The sequence below is a fragment of the Cervus elaphus genome, chromosome 33 (genome assembly GCF_910594005.1).
Source record: "Cervus elaphus chromosome 33, mCerEla1.1, whole genome shotgun sequence".
In the NCBI taxonomy this organism is placed as follows: Eukaryota; Metazoa; Chordata; class Mammalia; order Artiodactyla; family Cervidae; genus Cervus; species Cervus elaphus.
In genome coordinates this window covers 32,928,825-32,954,105 of record NC_057847.1, presented here as the reverse complement: position 1 = coordinate 32,954,105, position 25,281 = coordinate 32,928,825, and the positions used below count along the sequence as shown (strand labels likewise).

General features: G+C 39.6%; 1 protein-coding gene across 1 annotated transcript in view; it reads right to left on the bottom strand.

Annotated features, from left to right (window-relative positions):
- Positions 1-24,848, bottom strand: part of SCN9A (sodium voltage-gated channel alpha subunit 9) — a 164,581-nt gene extending 139,733 nt beyond the window's left edge. Inside the window, exon 1 of the mRNA XM_043894409.1 lies at positions 24,604-24,848. The gene's annotated coding sequence lies outside the window, so the exon portion shown is untranslated. The remainder of the gene's footprint in view (positions 1-24,603) is intronic.
- Positions 24,849-25,281: the final 433 nt, after the last annotated feature.

Sequence of the window (25,281 nt, the reverse complement as noted above, 5' to 3'; positions counted from 1 at the left end):
CCACCCAGACTCCTATCCTGAAATAACAACTATGTATCCATCTATGTGTTTTTATAAACACATACATAACTATTAATTTTTCTTTTCACACTAATAATATTCTATATACACACAACTTCATATTTTGCATTTATCACTTAAAAATATAAATCCCATCTCTACTGCTTCTAAGCTTGTGTTTGGGGGCAAGTCAACCTCTCTAAAGCTTGGTTTCTGCATCAGAAAACAGGACTGAAAATGATTATCCAATAAGTTCATTTTAGGGGAAAAAATGAGACAATGCATTTTAAACATGAAGCACATTTCTTTAGAACATTTTAAGTGTACAGTACATTCTAATCATTCATTTAGCATATTTCCTGATAACGTTTTAAGTACACAAAACCTATAACAACTATTATGCATGATTTTTATCAACTTTCTTACCAATTTATTGTGCACACCTAACGTTCTTAAGAAAGAATAATAAATTTGATTACTTCATAAGAGATGAACTTTGCATTTATCTACAGAAACTTTTCCTCTTTAGGGTATTTTATTTATTTACTTATTTATTTATTTAAGGTAAAAGATACGTATGTTTGTAATTTTGTAGAAGATTCCTAACTTGCTTTCTTAGGAGCTGTACTTATTTTTTTAAACTTTTCATTTTATACTGAAGTATACTTGATTAATAATGTTGTGCTAGTTTCATGTGTACAACAAAGTAATTCAGTTATACATATACCTCTATCTCTTCTCTTTCAAATTATTTTCCCATTCAGGTTGTTACATAACATTGAGCAGAGTTCCCTGTGCTATACAGTGGGTCCTTGTTGGTTATCCATTTTAAATTTAGCAGTGCGTATATGTCAATCCCAAAGTCCCTAAATACCCCTCCTCTCTTCTTTCCCCCTGGTAACCATAAATTTTTACTCTATGTCTGTGAGTCTCTACTTCCAGGATATTTTAAAGACTAAAACAGAACTATGATCACTGTTCATATGGTATGGACCTAACAGAAGCAGAAGATACTAAGAAGAGGTGGCAAGAACACATAGAAGAACTGTACAAAAAAGATCTTCACGACCCAGATAATCACGATGGTGTGATCACTCACCTAGAGCCAGACATCCTGGAATGTGAAGTCAGGTGGGCCTTAGGAAGCATCACTACGAACAAAGCTAGTGGAGGTGATGGAATTCCAATTGAGCTATTTCAAATCCTGAAACATGATGCTGTGAAAGAGCTGCACTCAATATGCCAGCAAACTTGGAAAACTCAGCAGTGGCCACAGGACTGGAAGAGGTCAGTTTTCATTCCAATCCCAAAGAAAGGCAATGCTGAAGAATACTCAAACTACCACACAGTTAACTCATCTCATATGCTAGTAAAGTAATGCTTAAAATTCTCCAAGCCAGGCTTCAGCAGTACGTGAACCGTGAACTTCCAGATGCTCAAGCTGGTTTTAGAAAAGGTAGAGGAACCAGAGATCAAATTGCCAACATCCACTGGATCATCAAAAAAGCAAGAAAGTTCCAGAAAAACATTTACTTCTGCTTTATTAACTATGCCAAAGCCTTTGACTCTGTGGATCACAATAAACTGTGGAAAATTCTGAAAGAGATCGGAATACCAGACCATCTGACCTGTCTCTTGAGAAACCTGTATGCAGGTCAGGAAGCAACAGTTAGAACTGGACATGGACCAACACACTGGTTCCAAATAGGGAAAGGAGTACGTCAAAGCTGTATATTGCCACCCTGCTTATTTAACTTATATGCAGAGTACATCATGTGAAATGCTGGGCTGGAAGAAGCACAAGCTGAAATCAAGATTGCCGGGAGAAATATCAATAACCTCAGACATGCAGATGACACCACCCTTATGGCAGAAAGTGAAGAGGAACTAAAAACCCTCTTGATGAAGGTGAAAGAGGAGAGTGAAAAAGTTGGCTTAAAGCTCAACATTCAGAAAACTAAGATCATGGCATCTGGTCCCACCACTTCATGGGAAATAGATGGGGAAACAGTATCAGACTTTATTTTTCTGGGCTCCAAAATCACTGCAGATGGTGAGTGCAGCCATGAAATTAAAAGACGCTTGCTCCTTGGAAGAAAAGCTATGACGAACCTAGACAGCTTATTAAAAAGCAGAGACATTGCCAACAAAGGTCTGTCTAGTCAAAGCTATGGTTTTTCCAGTAGTCATGTATGGATGTGAGAGTTGGATGGTGAAGAAAGCTGAGCGCCGAAGAATTGATGCTTTTGAACTGTGGTGTTGGAGAAGACTCTTGAGAGTCCCTTGGACTGCAAGGAGATCCAGCGAGTCCATCCTAAAGGAGATCAGTCCTGGGTGTTCATTGGAAGGACTAATGTTGAAGCTCAAACTCCAATACTTTGGCCACCTCATGTGAAGAGTTGACTCGGAAAAGACACTGATGCTGAGAAGGATTGTGGGCAGGAGGAGAAGGGGACAACAGAGGACGAGCTGGCTGGATGGCTTCATTGACTCAATGGACAGGGGTTTGGGTAGACTCTGGGAGTTGGTGATGGACAGGGAGGCCTGGCGAGCTGCGATTCATGGGGTCGCAAAGAGTCAGACATGACTGAGTGACTGAACTTAACTGATGATCACTGTAAAACCAAAACAACACTGCTTTCTATCAACAGATGGCAATATCTATCACACAGTCATCTGGTCCCCGCCCAACCTAAGGCTCAGTTTGTGGAGTGTATATAGAATATGTGCATTGTTTTTCAGATGTGATAATAACTAGTAAATCAATCAGTCTTGTTAAATGACAATATACCGAGAATTTAAAATATCTGACAACCCAAAACTGGTATTTGATGAAAACCAAATGGAAATAATAAAATAATTTAAAATATGTGAAAATAAGGAAAGTGGCAAGTTCACAGAAGATTAATCAAGTGACAGTAGAAATGATTCTTTAGGGCTGAGCAGGATCATGCAATGGGTTAAAAATGCTGAGGGTAGGCAACAGTCAGAATGATACAGAGAAACATTATTTACAAAAAACAAAAAGGAAAAATTTCTCATAGGGGGTCAGTGGATTATTCTTTATTAGTAGTGGATGCTCCAGAACTTAAAGCTAAAGTATGAGAAGACTAGACATTCATTCAAGGTAAAATCTGAGCAGTGACAGTTGCTTTTGAAATATTCCTTGCAGACCAGGAATGGTCAATAGACTCAAAGCCCTTTAACTCAATATCAGAACAAGTGAGTTAACTAGCACACAGCCAAGGGATTCTTTGGAATATTTGCAGGCATTATCAAGAAAAGTTGCTGTGGACTTATAAGGCTTTTGGTGTATTTTTTTTTTTTTTTAGTATGCATAATGTCAGGAAGAGAAGGTTTTATGATTCTATTTATTTACTGAAAGCTCATTAGGGATGGTAAAGAACCACTGAATAAATAATACGGATTTACAAATCCTTTGCAAACTAAATGTCCATCAAACTACTATGCTCATCAACAGAGAAACTTCCTGTACTTCCTACTTCTCTCTCCCTCTTGGAACTAGAGGCTATAATTACAGCAAGGCATTCAGTAGCCCTGACCTTAATCTGGGAATAGGATGCAATCCACATAACAGCACTTAAAATGTACTCTTTATTGAGGCAGTTGTTGTTTAAAAGATAGTCAGAAGATGAATAGTATGACTATTTTCAAAGAGGAGTGAATTAAATGTTTGATGGTATTTCTTATTTTCTATCATTTTTAGACAGAATTTTAGAATCTAATAAATAAATGCAAACAGGCTTAGAATCGTGAAGAAAATTCCAGACTGCTTAGTGGCCACAAAGTAACCTGGTAGCTTAGACAGTCAAGAATCCTCCTGCAATGCAGAACATCTAGGTTCGATCCCTGGTTTGGGAAGATCCCCTGGAGGAGGGCATGGCAACCAGCCCCAGTATTCTTGCCTGGAGAATCCGTATGGATAGAGGAATCTGGTGGCAGAGGAAGATGGCGGAGTAGAAAGATGTGCACTCATCTTCTCCTGCAAGAACTCCAACATTACAACTTGCTGCTGAACAACAGTCGACAAGAGAATGTTGGATCCCACCAAAAAAGATACGCCACGTCCAAGGGCAAAGGAGAAGTCCAGCAAGACAGCAGGGGGGCAAAATCGTGTTTAGAATCAAACCCCCACCAGGCTGAGACACTCAGACAGCACAAACAATCCTTGTGTGCACCAGAACCCAGAGAACCCACATAGACTGAGCCAGATCTGTGTCTGAATGTCTCCTGCAGGGGTACGGGTCAGCACTGGCCTGCCGCAGCAGGAAGGGCTCTGGGTGCAGCAGATCTGGGTACGGCACAAGCCCTCTTGGAGGAGGTTGCCATTAACCCCACCATAGAGTCACCAGAACTTACACAGGACTGGGGAAACTGACTCTTGGAGGGCACAAACAAAACCATGTACATGCTAGCATGCAGAAGAAAGGAGCAGTGACCCCAGAAGAGACTGACCCAGACTTGCCTGTGAGTGTCCAGGAGTCTCTGGCAGAGGCATGGGTCAGTGGTGGCCTGCTGCAGGGGCAGGGGTGCTCAGGGCAGCAGTGCACTCATGGGACCTTTGGAAGGAGGTCACCATTATCTTCATTACCTACATCATAGTTTGGCCTGAGGTCAAACAACAGGGAGGGAACACAGCCCTGACCATCAACAGAAAATTGCATTAAAGGTTTACTGAGCATGCACTCAAAATGCAATCAAATGTGGAAAACTCAGCAGTGGCCAAAGGACTAGAAAAAGCCAGTTTTCATTCCAATCCCAAAGAAAGGCAATGCCAAACAATGTTCAAACTACCACACAATTGTACTCATCTCACATGCTAGCAAAGTAATGCTCAAAATTCTCCAAGCCAGCCTTCAACAATACTTGTGAACTGTGAACTTCCAGATGTTCAAGCTGGATTTAGAAAACTCAGAGGAATCAGAGATAAGATTGCCAACATCAGCTGGATCATCAAAAAAGCAAGAGAGTTCCAGAAAAACATCTACTTCTGCTTTATTGACTATGCCAAAGTCTTTGACTGTGTGGATCACAACAAATTGTGCAAAATTCATAAAAAGATGGCAAGCCCAGACCACCTGACCTGCCTCCTAAGAAACATGTATGCAGGTCAAGAAGCAACAGTTAGAACAGGACATGGAGCAACAGACTGGTTCCAAATCTAGAAAGGAGTACATTAAGGCTGTATATTTTAACCCTGTTTATTTAACTTATATGCAGAGTATCATGCAAAATGCTGCGTTGAATGAAGCTCAAGCAGGAATCAAGACTGTCAGGAGAAATAACAGTAACCTCAGATATGCAGATGATACCAACATTATGGCGGAAAGTGAAGAAGAGCTAAAGAGCCTCTTGATGAAAGTGAAAAAGTTGGTTTAAAACTAAACATTCAGAAAACTAAGATCATGGCATCCGGTCCAATCACTTCATGGCAACAGATGCGGAAACAATGGAAACAGTGACAGACTTAATTTTCTTGGCCTCCAAAATCACTGCAGATGGTGAGTGCAGCCATGAAATTAAAAGGTGCTTGCTCCTTGAAAGAAAAGCTATGACCAACCTAGACAGCTCATTAAAAAGCAGAGACATTACTTTGCCAACAAAGGTCTGGCAAGTCAAAGCTATGGTTTTTCCAGTAGTCATGTATGGATGTGAGAGTTGGACGGTGAAGAAAGCTGAGCGCCGAAGAATTGATGCTTTTGAACTGTGGTGTTGGAGAAGACTCTTGAGAGTCCCTTGGACTGTACAGAGATACAACCAGTTAATCCTGAGGGAAATGAGTCCTGAATATTGATTGGAAAGACTGATGCTGAAGCTGAAACTCCAATACTTTGGCCACCTGATGCAAAGAACTGACTCATTTGAAAAGACCCTGATGCTGGGAAAGATTGAAGGCGGGAGGAGAAGGTGACAACAGAGGATGAAATGGTTGGATTGCATCACTAATGTGATGTACGTTTAGTTTGAGTAAGTTCTGGGAGTTGGTGATGGATAGGGAAGCCTGGCATGCAACAGTCCATGGGTCCGCAAAGAGTTGGACACAACTGAACAACTGAAGTGAAGTGAGCATGACCCTGCCCATCAGAACAAAACTCAGTTTCCCCCTCAGTTAGCCTCTCCCATCAGGAAGCTTCCATAAGCTTCTTATCCTTATCCACCACAGGGCCAACAGAATGAAAACCACAATCACAGAAAATTAATCAAACTGATCCCATGAACCACAGCCTTGTCTAACTCAATGAAACTATGAGCCATGCCGTGTAGGGCCACCCAAGACCGACAGGTCATGGAGAAGTATTCTGACAAAATGTGGTCCACTGGAGAATGGAGGGCAAACCACTTCAGTATTCTTGCATTCAGAACCCCATGAACAGTATGAAAAGGCAAAAAGATAGGACACTGAAAGATGAACTCCCCAGGTCGGTAGGTGCCCAATATGCTACTAGAGAAGAGTGGAGAAATAACTCCAGAAAGAATAAAGAGACGGAGCCAAAGTAAAAAAAAAAGCAAAAAAAAAAAAAAAAAAAAGCCAAAGTAAAAACACTCAGTTGTGGATGTGACTGGTGATGGAAATCAAGTCCAATGTTGTAAATGGGACCTAATTAAACTTAAAAGCTTTTGCACAACAAAGGAAACTATAAGCAAAGTGAAAAGACAGCCTTCAGAATGGGAGAAAATAATAGCAAATGAAGAAACAGACAAAGGATTAATCTCAAAAATATACAAGCAACTCCTGCAGCTCAATTCCAGAAAAATAAATGACCCAATCAAAAAATGGGCCAAAGAACTAAACAGACATTTCTCCAAAGAAGAAATACAGATGGCTAACAAACACATGAAAAGATGCTCAACATCACTCATTATCAGAGAAATGCAAATCAAAACCACAATGAGGTACCACTACATGCCAGCAGAATGGCTGCTATCCAAAAGTATACAAGCAATAAATGCTGGAGAGGGTGTGGAGAAAAGGGAACCCTCTTACACTGTTGGTGGGAATGCAAACTAGTACAGCCGCTATGGAGAACAGTGTGGAGATTCCTGAAAAACTGGAAATAGAACTGCTATATGACCCAGCATCCCACTTCTGGGCATACACACCGAGGAAACCAGATCTGAAAGAGACACGTGCACCCCAATATTCATCGCAGCACTGTTTATAATAGCCAGGACATGGAAGCAACCTAGATGCCCATCAGCAGATGAATGGATAAGAAAGCTGTGGTACATATACACAATGGAATATTCAGTTCAGTTCAGTTCAGTTGCTCAGTCATGTTCGACTCTTTGCAACCCCATGAATCACAGCATGCCAGGCCTCCCTGCCCATCACCAACTCCTGGAGTTTACTCAAACTCATGCCATCGAGTCGGTGATGCCATCCAGCCATCTCATCCCCTGTCGTCCCCTTCTCCTCCTGCCCTCAATCCCTCCCAGCATCAGGGTCTTTTCCAATGAGTCAGCTCTTCGCATGAGGTGGCCAAAGTATTGGAGTTTCAGCTTCAGCATCAGTCCTTCCAATGGACATTCAGGACTGATTTTCTTTAGGATGGACTAGTTGGATCTCCTTGCAATTCACTCTCAAGAATCTTCTCCAACACCATAGTTCAAAAGCATCAATTTTTCAGCACTCAGCTTTCCTCACAGTCCAACTCTCACATCCATACATGACTACTGGAAAAACCATAACCTTGACCAGACGGACCTTTGTTGGCGAAGTAATGTCTCTGCTTTTAAGTATGCTATCTAGGTTGGTCATAACTTTCCTCCCAAGGAGTAAGCATCTTTTAATTTCATGGCTGCAATCACCATCTGCAGTGATTTTGGAGCCCAAAAAAATAAAGTCTGACGCTGTTTCCACTGTCTCCCCATCTATTTTTCATGAAGTGATGGGACCAGATGCCATGATCTTAGTTTTCTGAATGTTGAGCTTTAAGCCAACTTTTTCACTCTCCTCTTTCAGCTTCATCAAGAGGGTTTTTAGTTCCTCTTCACTTTCTGCCATAAGGGTGGTGTCATCTGCACATACTCAGCCATTAAAAAGAATACATTTGAATCAGCTCTAATGAGATGGATGAAACTAGAGCCCATTATACAGAGTGAAGTAAGCCAGAAAGATAAAGACCAATACAGTATACTAACGCATATATATGGAATTTAAAAAGAGGGGAACGATAACCCTATATGCAGGACAGAAAAAGAGGCACAGATATATAGAACAGACTTTTGGACTCTGTGGGAGAAGGCAAGGGTGGGATGATATGAAAGAATAGCATTGAAACATGTATATTATCAAGTGTGAAACAGATCGCCAGCCCAGGTTGGATGCATGAGACAAGTGCTCAGGGCTGGTGCCCTGGGAAGACCCAGAGGGATGAGATGGGGAGGGTGGTGGGGGGGATCAGGATGGGGAACACATGTAAATCCACGGCTGATTCATGTCAGTGTATAGCAAAAACCACTACAATACTGTAAAGTAATTAGCCTCCAACTAATAAAAATAAATGAAAAAAAAAAGTACAATGTTGTAAAGAACAATATTGCATAGGAACCTGGAATGTTAGGTGCATGAATCAAGGCAAATTGGAAGTGGTAAAACAGGAAGAGTGAACATCGAGATTTTAGGAATCAGTGAACTAAAATGGACTGGAATGGGTAAATTTAACTCAGATGAGCATTATATCTACCACTGTGGGCAAGAATCCCTTAGAAGAAATGGAGTAGCCATCAGAGTTAACAAGAGTCTGAAATGCAGTACTTGGGTGCAAGCTCAAAAACGACAGAATGATTGCTATTCATTTCCAAGGCAAACCGTTCAATAATAGAGTAATCCAAGTCTATGCCCCGAACAGTAATGCTGAAGAAGCTAAAGTTGAATGTTTCTATGAAGACCTACAAGACGTTTTAGAACTAACACCCCAAAAAGATGTCCTTTTCATTACAGGGGACTGGAATGCAAAAGTAGGAAGTCAAGAGATACCTGGAATAACTCCAAGACAAATTTGGCCTTGGAGTACAAAAAGAAGCAGGGCAAAGGATAATAGACTTTTGCCAAGAGACCACACTGGTCATAGCAAATACCCTCCTCCAACAACACAAGACTCTACACATGACCATCACGAGATGGTCAACACCGAAATCAGATTGATTATGCTCTTTGCAGCCAAAGATGGAGAAGCTCTAAAGAGTCAGCAAAAACAAGATTGGGAGCTGATTGTAGCTCAGACCATGAACTCCTTATTGCCAAAATCAGACTGAAATTGAAGAAAGTAGGGAAAACCACCAAACCATTCAGGTATGACCTAAATCAAATCCCTTACGATTATACAGTGGAAGTGACAAATAGATTCAAGGGATTAGCTCTGATAGACAGAGTGCCTGAAGAACTATGGAGAGAGGTTTGTGAACTTGTATAGCAGGCAGGGATCAATACCATCCCCAAGAAAAAGAAATACAAAAAGGCAAAATACTTGGCTGAGGAAGCCTTACAAATAGCTGAGAAAAGAAGAGAAGTGAAAGGCAAAGGAGAAACAGAAAGATACACCCATTTGAATGGAGAGTTCCAAAGAATAGCAAGGAGACATAAGAAAGCTTTCTTCAGCGATCAATGCAAAGAAATAGAGGAAAACAACAGAACAGGAAAGACTGAGATCTCTTCAAGAAAATTAGAGATACCAAGGGAACATTTCATGCAAAGATGGGCACAATAAAGGACAGAAATGGTGTGGACCTAGCAGAAGCAGAAGATATATAGAAGAAGTGGCAACAATACACAGAAGAACTGTACAAAAAAGATCTTCATGATCCAGGTAACCACGATGGTGTGATCTCTCATCTACAACCAGACATCCTGGAATGTGAAGTCAAGTGGGCCTTAGGAAGCATCACTAAGAACAAAGTTAGTGGAGGTGATGGAATTCAAGTTGAGCTATTTCAAATTCAAAAGAAGATGTTGTTAAAGTGCTGCACTCAATATGCCAGCACATTTGGAAAACTCAGCAGTGGCCAAAGGACTGGAAAAGGTCAGTTTTCATTCCAATCCCAAAGAAAGGCAATGCCAAAGAATGTTCAAACTACCGCACAATTGCATTCATCTCACATGTTAGCAAGGTAATGCTCAAAATTCTCTAAGCCAGCCTTCAATAGTACATGAACCGTGAACTTCCAGATGTTCAAGCTGGGTTTAGAAAAGGCAGAGGAAACAGAGATCAAATTACCAACATCCACTGGATCATCGAAAAAGCACGAGAGTTCCAGAAAAACATTTACTTCTGCTTTATTAACTACACCAAGGCCTTTGACTATGTGGATCACAAGAAACTCTGGAAAATCTTCAAAGAGATGGAAATACTAGACCACCTGACCTGTTTCCAAAGAAATCTGTATGCAGGTCAAGAAGCAACAGTTAGAACAGGACATGGAGCAACAGACTGGTTCCAAATTGGGAAATGTCAAGGTTGTATATTGTCACCCTGCTTATTTAACTTATATGCAGAGTACATCATGTGAAATGCTGGGCTGGATGAAGCTCAAGCAGGATTCAAGATTACTGGGAGAAATATCAGTAACCTCACATACACAGATGACACCACCCTTATGGCAGAAAGTAAAGAAGAACTAAAGAGCCTCTTGATGAAAGTGAAAGAGGAAAGTGAAAAAGTTGGCTTAAAACTCAACATTCAGAAAACTAAGATCATGGCATCCGGTCCTATCACTTCATGGCAAATAGTTGGGGAAACAATGGAAACAGTGACAGACTTAATTTTCTTGGGCTCCAAAATCACTGCAGATGTTGAGTGCAGCCATGAAATTAAAAGACGCTTGCTCCTTGGAAGAAAAGCTATGACCAACCTAGACAGCATATTAAAAAGCAAACGCATTACTTTGGCTACAAAGGTCCATATAGTCAAAGCTATGGTTTTTCCAGTAGTCATGTGTGGATGTAAGAGTTGGACTATAAAGAAAGCTGAGTGCCAAAGAATTGATGCTTTCGAACTGTGGTACTGGAGAAGACTCTTCAGAGTCCCTCGGATTGCCAGGAGATACAACCAGTCCATCCTAAAGAAAATCAGTCCTGAATGTCCATTGGAAGGACTGATGCTGAAGCTGAAACTCCAATACTTTGGCCACCTGATGCAAAGAACTGATTCATTGAAAAAGACCCTGATACTGGGAAAGACTGAGGGCAGAAGTAAGGAATAACAGAGGCTGAAATGGTTGGATGGCATCACTGACTCAATGGACATGAATTTGAGTAGGCTCTGGGATTTGGTGATGGACTGGGAAGCATGGCACACTGCAGTCCATAGGGTCCCGAAGAGTTGGACATGACTCAGCAACTGAACTGAACTGGTATCTACAATGAGAACATAAAGAGCTCTTGAATCTATTAACTAGTTTGTAAGGAATCAGAATTCTTAAACTACAAAAAATTTTTTAATAATAGTCATCTAAAGGATGAAAGAACCAATTAGAGACTAGGCGAGTATGAATATGTAATATTCTTTCTGCACCAGGAATCCCAACAAGTAACTACTATACTTTTTCAATAATTTAAGCATTTTAATCTTGCCATAAAAGAAAAAATGCAATGGAGGTTATTGAAAGGAAAATGTTCAGAGTAAGGAATACTAAACTAAAGAACAAACCACTGGGAATGATGGGTAAAGGGAAGCGGGAGACTCTAAAACTCTATAACATCTACAGGAATGGGAAAAAAAATTAACAATGGATCACAGACCTAAACATAAGAGCTAATACTATAAAAATAAGAAAACAGAGGGTAAATCATTAAGACATTGGATTTGGCAATGATTTTTTTTTTTTTTTTTGGCAATGATTTCTTGAATGTAGTACCTAAAGTACAGGCAGCAAAAGAAAAAGATAAATTTGATTTCACAAAACTTAAAACTTTTAAAAAAAAAAAAAATTAAAACTTTTGTGTGTCAAGAGACGTTGGAGAGTAAAAAGATACCCAGGAACAGACAAAATACTTGCAAATCATGTGTTTGATAAGGGATCAATAGCCACAACATATAAATAACTCTTAAACTCAACAACAAAAACAAACAGCTCTATTCTAAAATGACCAAAGGACTTGAATAGACATTTCTTGAAAGAAAATGTACAAATGGTCAATATACACATGAAAAAACCAATTTCACTAATCATTAGGAAATGCAAATAAAAACCATTGGGAAATCCAACCTCACACCCAGTAGGATGATCATTATTTAAAAAGAGAGAAAGTAAATGTTAATGAGGATGTAGAGAAATTGGAACCATTGTACATTGCTGGTGGCAATATAAAATAGTGCAGCCATGGTGGCAAGGGGTATGGCAGTTCTTCAAAAATTAATTATAGAATTATCCTATGATCCAGCAGAGTCGGACACGACTGAAGTGACTTAGCAGCAGCAGCAGCAATTCCACTTCTTTTATATATCCAAAAGCATTAAAAGCAGGAACTCAATGAGCTGTTTGTACAACAATGTCCATCACAGCATTATGTATAAGAGCCAAAACACAGGTGCAACCTGAACATCCATCAGCGGAGGACTGGATACATCAAGTGTGGTGTATACATACAAGGGACTCCTGTGCTGTGCTTAGCGCTCAGTCATGTCCAACTCTTGCAACCCCATGGACTGTAGCCTGCCAGTCTCCTCTGACCATGGGGATTCTCCAGGCAATGGGCTACTAGATAGCCTTAAAAAGAAAGGAATTCTGATACATGCTGTAACATTAATGAGCCTTAAGAATATTATGTGAAGTGAAACAAGCCAGACAAAAAAAAGGCAAATGCCATATATCTCCACTTACATAAGGTACCTAGAATAGGCAAATTCATAAAGAAAGACAGTAGAATGGTTGTTACCAGGGCCTGGGGGGGAGCAGAAAGCATGAGGAATTATTGTTTAATGGGTACAGAGTTTCAGTGTGGAATGATGAAAACGTTCTGGAAACGGATGGTGGTGATGGTTGCAAACAATGTGAATGTACTTAATGCTCCTGAATTAAACACTTAACAATGGTTAAAACAGTAAATTTTATGCTACGTATATTTTACCACAAAATTTTTTTTATTTTTTAATTCGCAAAAATTTGCTGACAACTGTAAGGAAGAGAGTCAAGAGATACCAAAGTCACAGCAATTAGCATTGGGTCTAACTTGATGGGATTCAGATGCGCTTCCCTGCTATCTATTTTGCCAGGCAGGACTCCTTTATACACTTGATCTTAGCAAAAAGGCCAAGAAGTTATAGGACTCAATTACATATATGCAGTATCATTATTTCATGAGAAATAATTTACATGATATAAAAAGTAATCAAAATATACAAAGTATTACTGTACTTTCACCATGTTTTAATTTCCAGAATTTAAACATTTAGATACTCTCAACTGTAAACTCTGTATTACGCCTTCTTTCTTCAAAGGGCTTCCAAGAATCTAATCTATTGCAGTTGGTGAAACAATGTGACCTTTACATATAAATCATCGAAAAAATGACTAAAAGATAACTTTTGTAAGGAAATTAAGAGTTTTTCAATCATTAATTTGGATTGTGTGGTACTCACATTAAGGATGGGATCCAGTTTTTAAAACATGCACACTTCACCCCCTCCCAAAGTTTGTCCCTTGCTATAACATTGGTCCCACTGTAATGCTGGTTTATCACACAGACCTCCAGGCAGACTTAGTCATCTTTTCCAAATTGAGAAAAGGCCCTCATCTTCTACCACTTTCAACTCTGCTCTCTGCACTTCAGTCACACTGATTTCCTTGCTATTCAGCAAACACATCAGATAAACCTTAGGGCTATTGCGATCACTGCTTCTTGTGACTAGAATAAATTTCCTGTCACTTAGCTGGCTTCCACACTTCCTTATCTCTTTCAGGTCTCTGTTCAAATAGCACCCCTAAAAGACGAAAGCCACCCTTAATAAACAATGCCTGCTTTCCTATATGTGCTCTGTCCTGCTTTTTTTTTTTATTTTCCTCACAGTATACAGTGTAAGGTCAGGAAGTGATAAACATTTATTTACTTATTCATTATCAGTCTCAAAACTAGCAGGAAACTGCCGTGTTTTGTTCACTGCTGCATGGACAGTGTCTATAATAGTACCTTGAATACCTACTCAGTAGATAGTTGCTGAAGGGAGTGAACAAAGGAAGAGGGAAGGAAAGAAGGAAATACCATTAAATTTAAGAAAATATACAAATGCTGAGAATAGTAAGGCTAAGAGTTCTAGGAACTGACCTGGGGCAACTGTGCATCCCTTTACCACTGCCCTTGGGATGTCTGCCAGGCCCTCCCTCCCCACACACCTCAACGGCACTGATACCACCTTGGATACGAACGCCTAACCTGCACATTCTGGAGGCCAACCAGATAGGGCTTAATGATTGATTAATGGTTGATTTTCAACCTCCAGACAAGTCAGTTGAAAATTTTACTTTGAACTTTTTCTTTTTACTATCTGGTTACCGATTCATCTCATGCAAATCCTTCCAACAGAAAGCTCACTTTTATTTACTTTTTTTTCATTTATTTTTATTAGTCGGAGGCTAATTACTTTACAATATTGTAGTGGTTTTTGTCATACATTGACATGAATCAGCCATGGATTTACATTTATACTTCTCTTACATAGCTTTTTACCATTACAAGGTAAATTATGTTTTTTATTCCTTACTTAGGGAAGGGACATCATTCCTGCTTATTTTCTTATTTTCTGCTCCAGTGCGGGTTCATCAATTGTAGATGACAATATTTAGCCTTCTTTGCCTTAAAGAGCCAAAATATTTTGACATGTACGCAAGTTGATGCTTTAAAAAGGCTGAAGCCCGGCTTCATCTACAATTGATGAACCTGCACTGGAGCAGAAAATAAGAAAATAAGCAGGAATGCTGTCCCTACCCTAAATAAAAAATAAAAAACATAATTTACCTTGTAAGGGTAAAAAACAATGTAAGAGAAGTATAAATTAATAAATTCTTAATTTATTCCTCCTATATTCTTAGAAAGTGTTCCATTTCATTGAAAAAGCTATTTTTAATTAAAGTCAAGGACATGGTTGTGTAATAAGTATTGATGAAATATGTATTAAGAACGACTGTGATGGCACCATGCAGAGATGCCAATATGAACAAGTTATGGTATCTACTATTAAAATTTAACAGTCTAGTGGATATGCGGACAAGGTACAATCACTAGAACAGATTCAGATATATCATAGAACTTAGGGGCCCATTTTCTTATGTTTTTTATATACCACTCAAAGCACAGTATCTAAGTAGATAACAGATACTAAAAGAAAATCATCTTAGAAAATTATGTGTCATGTAAAATAAATTATTTTTCCCTAAATGTTTTAAAACCCTTATTGAACCCTGAATCACTGATGTTAAAGAATCACTGTAATTGACATAAATAGTTGATTCTGTGTGACAATAAATGCTAGGCTTTAGAACATAAAAACACTTTAGATGAATACTATCTTCTTTTTTTCTTACCCTGCACAAGATCACTTTGCAATCTCTCCTTCTCCATCCTCTAGCACCCAGGATCTCACAGATATACTCCACTCCCTGCTTCTACTCCATTTCATAGCTCATAGCTGAATAAATCTGCCCCAGACATTTCACACACATACCCTTTTCAATGACACTATCGCCCTTCTTTCAACTTTTGCCCACCTTGGGAAAGTCTCCTTTCCTGTCTTGAGTCTCTCATATAAGCAAAATATGCTCATTATGGCCAAGTCATGTCAGAATAATAATAATATAGTCATGTCAGATCTATGTCTAGATCAAGAAAGCAAAGCTACCCAATGTCTAAAACAACCTCAGAAACAGTTCAAATGTATAGATGCATTTCATAATAAAATAATGTCTTCAAACTTCTACCTACATCTCAATTTCAGTTTAACACAAATGCACTCCCTAAGATCAATATTCAAGATGAACATTTAAATAAGCTTCAACCTTTCCTTTTCTTATTCTCGAGTATTATAATTACACTGTTTGGTATGTTTAATTGCAAATGTAGATTATTTCAGCTCCACTATGGGTTAAAAAAGGGTTGGCGGAATACACAGTAATCAGGTGTATCTGTGTGGGATATTTGCAAGCTTAATCTTGGGGTAAATAAGATTTTGCTTTCATTAAAAGGAGTATATATGTTACCCAAGTTTCACAATCATAGTGAGTCTCTGGGAAGGTTAGTTAACTTCTGAGCCTTAGAGTTTTCTCACCTCAGGGGGTGATTGTGGAGATTTAAAAAGAGCATTAGCAAATCCCTTAATGTACCGCTCAGTGTAAAAGGAGACCCTCACACATAAAGCTGTTAAATTAATGTTATTAGCAGTAATACTGCTGTTGCTCAGTCACTAAATCATGTCCAATTTTTGCAGCCCTATGAACTGCAGCACACCAGGCTTCCCTGTCCTTCACTATCTCCCGGAGTTCGCTCAAATCATGTCTATTGAGTCAGTGATGTTATCTAACCATCTCATTCTTTGCCATCCCTGTCTCCTCTTGCCTTCAATCTTTCCCAGCATCAGGGTCTTTTCCAGTGAGTTGGCTCTTTCCATTAGGTGGCCAAAGTATTGGAGCTTCAGCTTCAGCATCGGTCCTTCCAATGAATATTCAGGGTGGATTTTCTTTCAGACTGACTGATTTGACCTCCTCGTTGTCCAAGGGATACTCAAGAGTCTTTAGCAGCACAGTTTGAAAGCATCAGTTCTTCGGCACTCAGCCTTCTTTATGGTCCAACTCTCACATCTGTACATGACTACCGTAAAAACCATAGCTTTGACTATACTGACTTTTGTCTGCAAAGTGATTTCTCTACTTTTTAACACACTGTTTAGGTTTGTCTTATCTTTTCTTCCAAGGAGCAATCAGTAATTTTAACAAGATGTAAACTGTGCTATCTATATTTTCCCTTATGGTAATGTATCCATTATATACTTATTTTATGTCTTCATGATACTGCTCTAGCCCATGTCTTATTATTCTGTGTATCTGAGCAAAATGTATGAATTGCTAAAGAAAACAATTAAAAAACTAAATATCATCCTTAATTTGATGTGGATTTTTGTTCATGTATCACCAGTGGAATAAAGTAAGTGAATGGATGTAACTGTCAAGTATTTCCCTCAAGTTCACACATTTTATTCACTGACTTATAAATGCAAAGTTATACTCTGATGATTGAATTAGTAGAGTAAGTCTGATTTCATACATAAGTGAGAAATTTCATGTATGCTTTTTAAAAAATTCCTATCACAGTAGATATTATTTGTTATAAGATCACTAACAGGACATCTGACAGTCACCTCCACTGACCTGCTCTCTGTTAATGCAGAATTCTGATGGATCAGGTTGAAAGTCATAAATAAAGTATAACTGAATGGTTAAATTCTTGATCTTTGAATGCCTCTCTCATGTCTTCATACTGAGAAGTTCTTACATATTTCATATAAACTATTTGTAATAGCTTGTAGTTGAAAACTTTACCAGCAAGTGTTATAAATGCAGTGGTCCTATATTTGAGATGTATAACTATACTATCATTAAAAAGTCAGGATAAAGTGCATTGTTAGTATTCACTGAAACAGGATTAAATGTAGAATTAACAATGATAAACTTTAGATGTTGCACCATTTGTATTCAAAATATAATGGGTAAATTTTGACTATAATATACTGTTACCAAATGTCTAGCCAACATTACTGAACACCTCCCTAAAATGTGAGACACTAAAATGCCTGTTGTTAATATATATATTTTAACCTAATTTGTACAGCCACCCTGAGAAATGGACACTATCAATTTTATAACAAATTTGATCTGAGAAGTGAAAGCATTTGACTAAGGCTTACCTGGTGGCTCAGACAGTGAAAAATCTGCCTGCAATGCTGGAGACCTGGGTTCGATCCCTGGGTCAAGAAGATCCCCAGGAGAAGGGAATGGCTACCCACTCCAGTATTCTTGACCGGAGAATCCCATGGACAGAGGAGCGTGGTGGGCTACAGTCCATGGGGTTGCAAAGAGTTGGACACAACTGAGCGACTAACACTTTCACTTTTCAGCATTTGACTAAGATCATATGTTCCACAAGGGAGATATCTAGAAAACAATTCTTTCACTACACTAATGTAAACACAAATTTATTCCTCTGTGTTTTCAACACATTATACAGTATTTTATAAAGATTCTGAATTATAGGAGAGACAATATGAATTTCCAAAAGAGATTCTTTGCATAGTCATTCCACAAACATTCATTCCTGAAAGTCTGTCAGATGATCTCACGGGATTGCAAGAAGCTGAATATTCATTGGAAGGACTGATGCTGAAGCTGAAACTCCAATACTTTGGCCACCTGATGCAAAGAACTGACTCATTTGAAAAAATTCTGCTGCTGGGAAAGATTGAAGGTGGGAGGAGAAGGGGACAACAGAGGATGAGATGGTTGGATGGCATCACTGACTCAATGAACATGAATTTGAGTAAACTCCGGGAGTTGGTGATGGACAGGGAGGCCTGGCGTGCTGCAGTCCATGGGATCGCAAAGAGTTGGACATGACTGAGCGACTGAACAGAACTGTTTCGTTGACCCCTGATGATGACATTTCTTTTCTCCCTACTTGAATTACCATAATTTGTCCAGGATAACAAGAATATATATATTATGCTGGAGGAGGGAGGTCATTTCAACTTTGTAAAATTTGCTCCATGAAAGGATTACCTATAAATATTGGGCCCATAAAATTTACCTATAAGCAATATTAACTCTAAACCATCACCCAGAGAAAGCAAAAGCATCATTTACCAATAAAATATTTTACTTATTCCATTTAAAACATATGTATAGTTAGCAAATCATCCTACTCGAAGCCCTAAAGGAAGCAACTCCATTGAACTTGAAAGAATGAACATTTAGTGGAATTTAAGTCATACATAAGGAGATATTTTATTACCAAACAACATTTCTCTTGTTTTCCCACGTTATATTTTTATGTATCAATATGAATATGTACTATTTACTTCTATTTGCTTCTTTTTTGAACTTGTAAATCATAGGTCCTGAAGAAGTTGACATTTTTAATTACATTGAATGACTGATACAGTTGGCAGACACTACATACCAAGAAATTGCCCCAATTTAAAAAAAAAAAAATCAGATGACATAAGAAGTTTGGTTTGGTATATAACACAAAGAAGATTTCATCAACCATCTCTATAGAAATGTCTTTGTATTTTAATACATCTATCTAATCTTATTAATTCTTCTTTAGAGGCTCAATTTTCCAATTATTTGTATAAATACTTTGGCCTAACAGTGGAGGGAAATTTGTATTACTGTTTAGAAGATGAGATGTAAGAGAGAAAGGGAAAGAAAAAGACATTCATTTCAGGGAAGAGATGGTAAGTTAATGATAATGTAAATGCACCCACTCCCTTCAAGAGTGAACAATTTCCAAGTGAACAATCATAGGTGCAATCAAAGTTTTATCATACATTGATAAATGATTCAGACAGCTTTGTAAAAAATCCAAAGAGACGTTTTAAAGAAAGTTGTGATCAATAATGGCAGTCTCTCAAACACCTGACACAACAAAAGGAAATTATAAAATGAATAGCAATGAAATTACAGTTAAAGTAATGGTATAATTTAACAACAATATATGGCTTTTGGCTCCAGGTTATATTATTCTAAAAATCCAAAGGTATTTCCTATATTAAAAAGCAGCAATGACAGAATTTTTTTTTCACTTAAAATACAGTTATTTTAAAGAGAAATGAAAAGAAAATGACTTTCTCAGTGAGACTAAAAAGATACAGAATAATTCAGTTCTCCATACAATATCAACTCAAATTTGTTTGCGGCAGATGATATTTATTGGCACTCTTTGAGACATTCCCTCCCACTTCCCCTCTTCCATGGTCTGGCATTTTTCCTCACCACTCAAGGGTTTCATTCCTCCAAACTTCATTCTACTTTTAGGTGCCCAAGGCTGATGGTTTTCCCTGTTGCCTAAAGCCACTGCCTTCCAGCTACACAGAGAAGGAAAAGCAAGTTAAACCTTCAATGAAGAAATTTCATTCTGCAGGATGGCGAGACACCAACTGTTCTCTCATATTCCACAAAAGTAACCTACCCACCTTTTTTGAACGTGCTCTTATAAATTCTCATAAGAAAATCATTTTCATACAATCTTAGGATATCCATTTCATTATGACCTTGCCATCCTAAATAGTAACCTAATCCTACACAGCTCTGAAGAAGGAAGCCTAATAACTAAATGTGGGAATGAATTAGTTAATGTAGGATATGTAAAATGGAAGCCTAACTTCAATGAGTGCACAGATGCACTCCAATACATTACAACAATCCCACTGTACCACCATAAGGACAAATTTAACAAAATCCCTAGTGACAGTTCATGAAGTAGTTCAGTCCTTCAAGGAGAAACACGATTGCCCAATTCTTTACCAAAAACAAACAAGTGGTTGATCACTTGCAAGACAAAAATATCACTAATCAAAGCTAAGTGCCTAATTGAAAGCTAAATTTTCAACCAAATGTTACTATAAAAACTTATTTTTCATTTAATATCATTATGTATAGGCTCAGAAAAAGAGGGGGCTTATTGCCACACAAAGTGTGGGCATGCACACACACATATGTGTGTGTGCATAAACTGCAGTATAAATACAATGTTATCATTAACCAACAAGCATTTTGAAGCCCACTCTCCTATCCGGGAAAATCCCATGGACGGAGGAGCCTGGTGGGCTGCAGTCCATGGGGTCTAAGAGTCAGACTCGACTGAGCGACTTCACTTTCACTTTTCACTTCCATGCACTGGAGAAGGAAATGGCAACCCACTCCAGTGTTCTTGCCTGGAGAATTCCAGGGATGGGGGAGCCTGGTGGGCTGCCATCTCTGGGGTTGCACAGAGTCGGACACGACTGAAGCGACTTAGCAGCAGCAGCAGCAGCTCCTATCCCCAAAATAGTGATGGATCTTCCTAGATTAGCCCACAGTGTCTCTCTGAGTCTTCCTAGTGAACATTTTGGATTTGTGAGATAATTTGCCCCTTGAGTCTGGAGTAAACACAAATTTGGATTATGTAGGCACCAATCTATGACCTCCACTTCATTTGATTATACTTCCATCCACTGAGCCCACTGTTCTAATTTATTATGAAACAAGATTTTAAATTTAGTGATTACAAAGTGAGTCTCAAATCCTGGTGAAAGATGTAGATTTAAACCTAATAAGGTCATCATTGTATATTATGAGTCACTTGCACTGAAGTCATAAAGTCATTGGATTATGCACAATGTGTCTTTAAAATACATTTTAATCCAGTTGTGATTACTGCCTTTTTAGGGTGTGTTATAATATACTTCCCTTTGGATACCTTAAAGCCTACACTGCTGAGAGATGGGAATACATCTCAAGATATTTTAATTTTACCTCTTCAGAATCATAGTTCTGCACTGCAAACTTACCAGATGCTCAACAAAGAAAGAAGTGGAATCCTAAAATGCTTAAGTTTACAGGGTTACTGAACTCTATGGTGAAATAAGTCTTATCTTTGTTCATAACTATCTAGGAAACCCCTACTTCCCCACTGCAGGTACGACTCTGGAAGCAGGGTCAGCAAGAAAGACACGGTGTCTGTTCATTTGGAGCATCCAATACATAAAACCACAAAATATACAGATCTACAAAATACCAGCATGCTGTAATAATCACTATGGAGGAAACAAACAAGGTACCAAGACAGAAACAAATATGTAATGGTCTACTTTTGACAAGGAGATCAAGAATAATCTCTATGAAGGAGAGACCTTTGAGCTGAGGTTGTAAGTGCAAACAAACTAGACATTTAGATAGAGGAAGGAACAGTCCAGGCACTGGGAACATTTGAAAAGGCCTTAGGGAGTGAAACTGCTTCTTGCGTTTCCGGTACTAAAAGACCAGGGTGGCTAGAGCATATAAATGAATGGGAGATGCGCTCAGAGAGGTTGTAGTGGAGGGCCAGATTAGACAGTGAGCTGGATGCTAACAGAAGGAATGTGTTGATAATCCGTTTTTGTGTTTCTGCATTTATTCCTTTTTTCTTTGTAGTTATGATCCACTGAATATTCTTAAGGGGAGACACAATGGTGTTGCTTTCTTGGAGAGGTAATTACAAGGGAGCAAACTATGGAAGTAGAGAGGTTGCGTCAAGGCTGTAGCATGAATCCAGGAAAGTTATAATCATGCCACAAATCTGGTGACAGGGTAGATAAAGAAAGCAGGGTGGAAGAGGTACAACTGAGAAGTATAATTGGATAGAGATGCACTTGGGAGACAGGACTGAGAGATCGAAATATGGACTGATTAGGGATGAAATGCTATGAGGAGGAAGAGAAGGGAGTAAATACTTGGTGAATGGTGGAACCATTAATTCAGATGACAAAGACTAGGGAAAAGGATCTGAGACAGAGTTTCAGGGAAAATCATACATTGTTACCATTATGACATTCAGAATGACCCATTCATAGCTCTAAACTTTAAGTTCCTTTACAAGGTTAGAAATAACAGCATATAATTCTTCCCAGTACTTCACACTCTTTCACATATCTAATAGGCATAGATATTAGATAAATATTTTTACTATTCATGAAAAACACAACATTCTACTTTTTTCCTTGCCACAGAGAAAGTTGGTCCTTCACATTAAATAGGGTGAATAGGATCCCATAGATTCCACCTCTGAATTTCTTACTTTTTCTTTGCTGCCAAAAGTCTCCTCAGCAACAGGTAGCAAAAATACAGAAGCACTACCACAGCAGGGCTCCCATGATAACCTCCTGGTCCTAGGAGAGCAGGAGGCTGATCTTGGCAGAGAGACAAACCTGACTCATCTTTCCTCCATAGAAGCATCAGGTACCTTGGAAGCCCTAACCTGCACCATAGGAATCATGGCACACCATACACCCAGCTTCTATAAGAATATGTCACCATGTCCCTCGATTGCACAATGGTTCACCTTCAAAAGGGGACCTCTAAATAGACAGGTACTTAAACCATTACAAAATACAAAACTTATCTTAAGCTATTGTCAGTTGCTTAACACAGGGCACATCCTTCATTATATCATAAGCCATATTTTCTCGAGCATTTTATTGTGAATAAGCTGTTCTAGCAATCATGATTATCCCATATATAGAGCTCAAATAAGACAAGCTTTCAAATAATTAACATTGTTAAAATGTTAAACAAAGATTAAATAAATAAAGATTAACAACTTAGTTTCTAAAAAAGTGAATTCTAGTTTATATTTTTTAGATGATGGAAAATAATTTGAAGACTTCAATAAAATGGGCTATTGAATAATTGGACTTGGTTTGCAGATTATATACAGATAAGTCTTATTGATATTAAAGCAAAAATCATGAACATATATTTTAAATTACCAAGAGAAAGAAAGAAAGGACAGTACCTTTCTCCTGCCTATGTAGAACCAGGAGAAATAGACAAGAACAATAATTGTGTTTCTGAAAAAAACTTGAACCTTTTAACACTGACTTCACAACAACAAATGAAAATCCATCATCCTTTTAAAAGCCTTCGTTGATCTGGTATTTATCTTATTGAAGTGAGCTTTTTAAAACTTCCCCTTAAGCTTCTCTCACATAAAAATTGCTCTTACCTTCAGACCGATATAAATTACTTCCAACGCTGCTACTATAATTAAAAAAAAAACTAAAATTATTTCAAACGCTGCTAATATAAACACTAAAATAATGAGAAATCTTTGCTATAATCACCAAAGTTGGCACTGAAGTTTCTAGTTTGTTAATCTCGTTTTGAGGTTTGTATTTCAAAGAAGTAACGAAAACAATTATTTTCTTCTAAAAACTAAATGATAGTTTCAGCTTTAGTCGATAAAAAGTTAAAAATGATTCTGAAACCCATCTGAATTTCACTAACAAAATGCATATTCGTTTGAAAAGAAAATAAACTGCCGGGAGAAATAAGGCTAAGCCTCCCGTCAATCATCTGTGTTTATGTGCTCGGAAGGGGTGCGGCGCATCCTTGCCAGCCTACAGGTAGTGTCAGCTCTGCGGGTTCTGCACGCTCACCTTTGCAAATGGGAAACAGAACACATGTTTTTTGCTCCTAAAGAATACGACCTAACCCTGAAACCGAAACCCATCCGACGACTCAGCTACCGTAGACAGAAGAGAAATAACAGTAGCCATTCGGTACAGCGGCTCTGCCTTTCCACATTTTCAGGATCTGGCAGCAAACCCACACTGTCAAAACTGGCAAAAGACCGACCTTGCAGGGGAAACAGCTGCCTTTCCAGCTCCCCTTTGTCCAGTCGCTGGCACCTCCTCGCCTAACTTCTCCCCGCTCTACTTCCAGGTGGCGTTAATGCCAGGTGGCCCAAACCCGAGACGCGAAAACGGACACAGGTGGGTGTGGCGCTTGAGCAGAGCACTGGCGAGAGACTGGCGGCCCCCGTCCCCGCCACACCAGAGGAGCAGGAGAAAAGGCACTCACCTGCCGCCGTGCCCGCCGATCATGCCCACCCAGTGCGCCCGCAGAGTCTGGCCCCGGGGAGGGCGCGGGCTTCAGGGACCCTTCCTCTCCCCCGGCGTCCTCTCCACTGCTGCCGCGCCCTCTTTCTCTGAGCTCCTGTTGCTCGGCCGGCGCCTGCCACTGCCCGCCGCTGGCACCCAAGCCAGCCCAGCCCCAATTCCGGAGCCCGCGGAATTGGAAACCAGACACTCGCCTGGCGAACGCGGGCGAGGGCCAGCCGGGCGACTGCGCCCCTCCTTCCGGGGCGCGCCCAGAAAGGCGGCGGCCCCGCCCCGGCGCTCCGGCCCCTCCTCGCTCCCCGCCCCTGCCCCACCCTCGCTCGGCGCAGCCCTCCGCTCCTGCTGGGGGCGCTGGGCGGGGACCCGGGCGGGGGCCAGCCCCACCTCCGTGTTGGAGATGCCACATGCTCTCCATTGTCCTCCAGTAGAGAGCCGAGGAGGGGGTCGCTCGACTGCGCACCCTCACCTACCCCATTGGACGGGGCGTGAATGTGTGTGAGTGTGTGCGTGTGCGTGTATCTGTGTGTCCCTCCAGCTGCCAGCAGAGTCCTTCCCTTATTTCACACCGCCCCATCACCCTTTCCACTCTTCCTGCTTTGCTGAATCGGCTAACGTTTCCGAGAAGCCACCTGACGCGGAG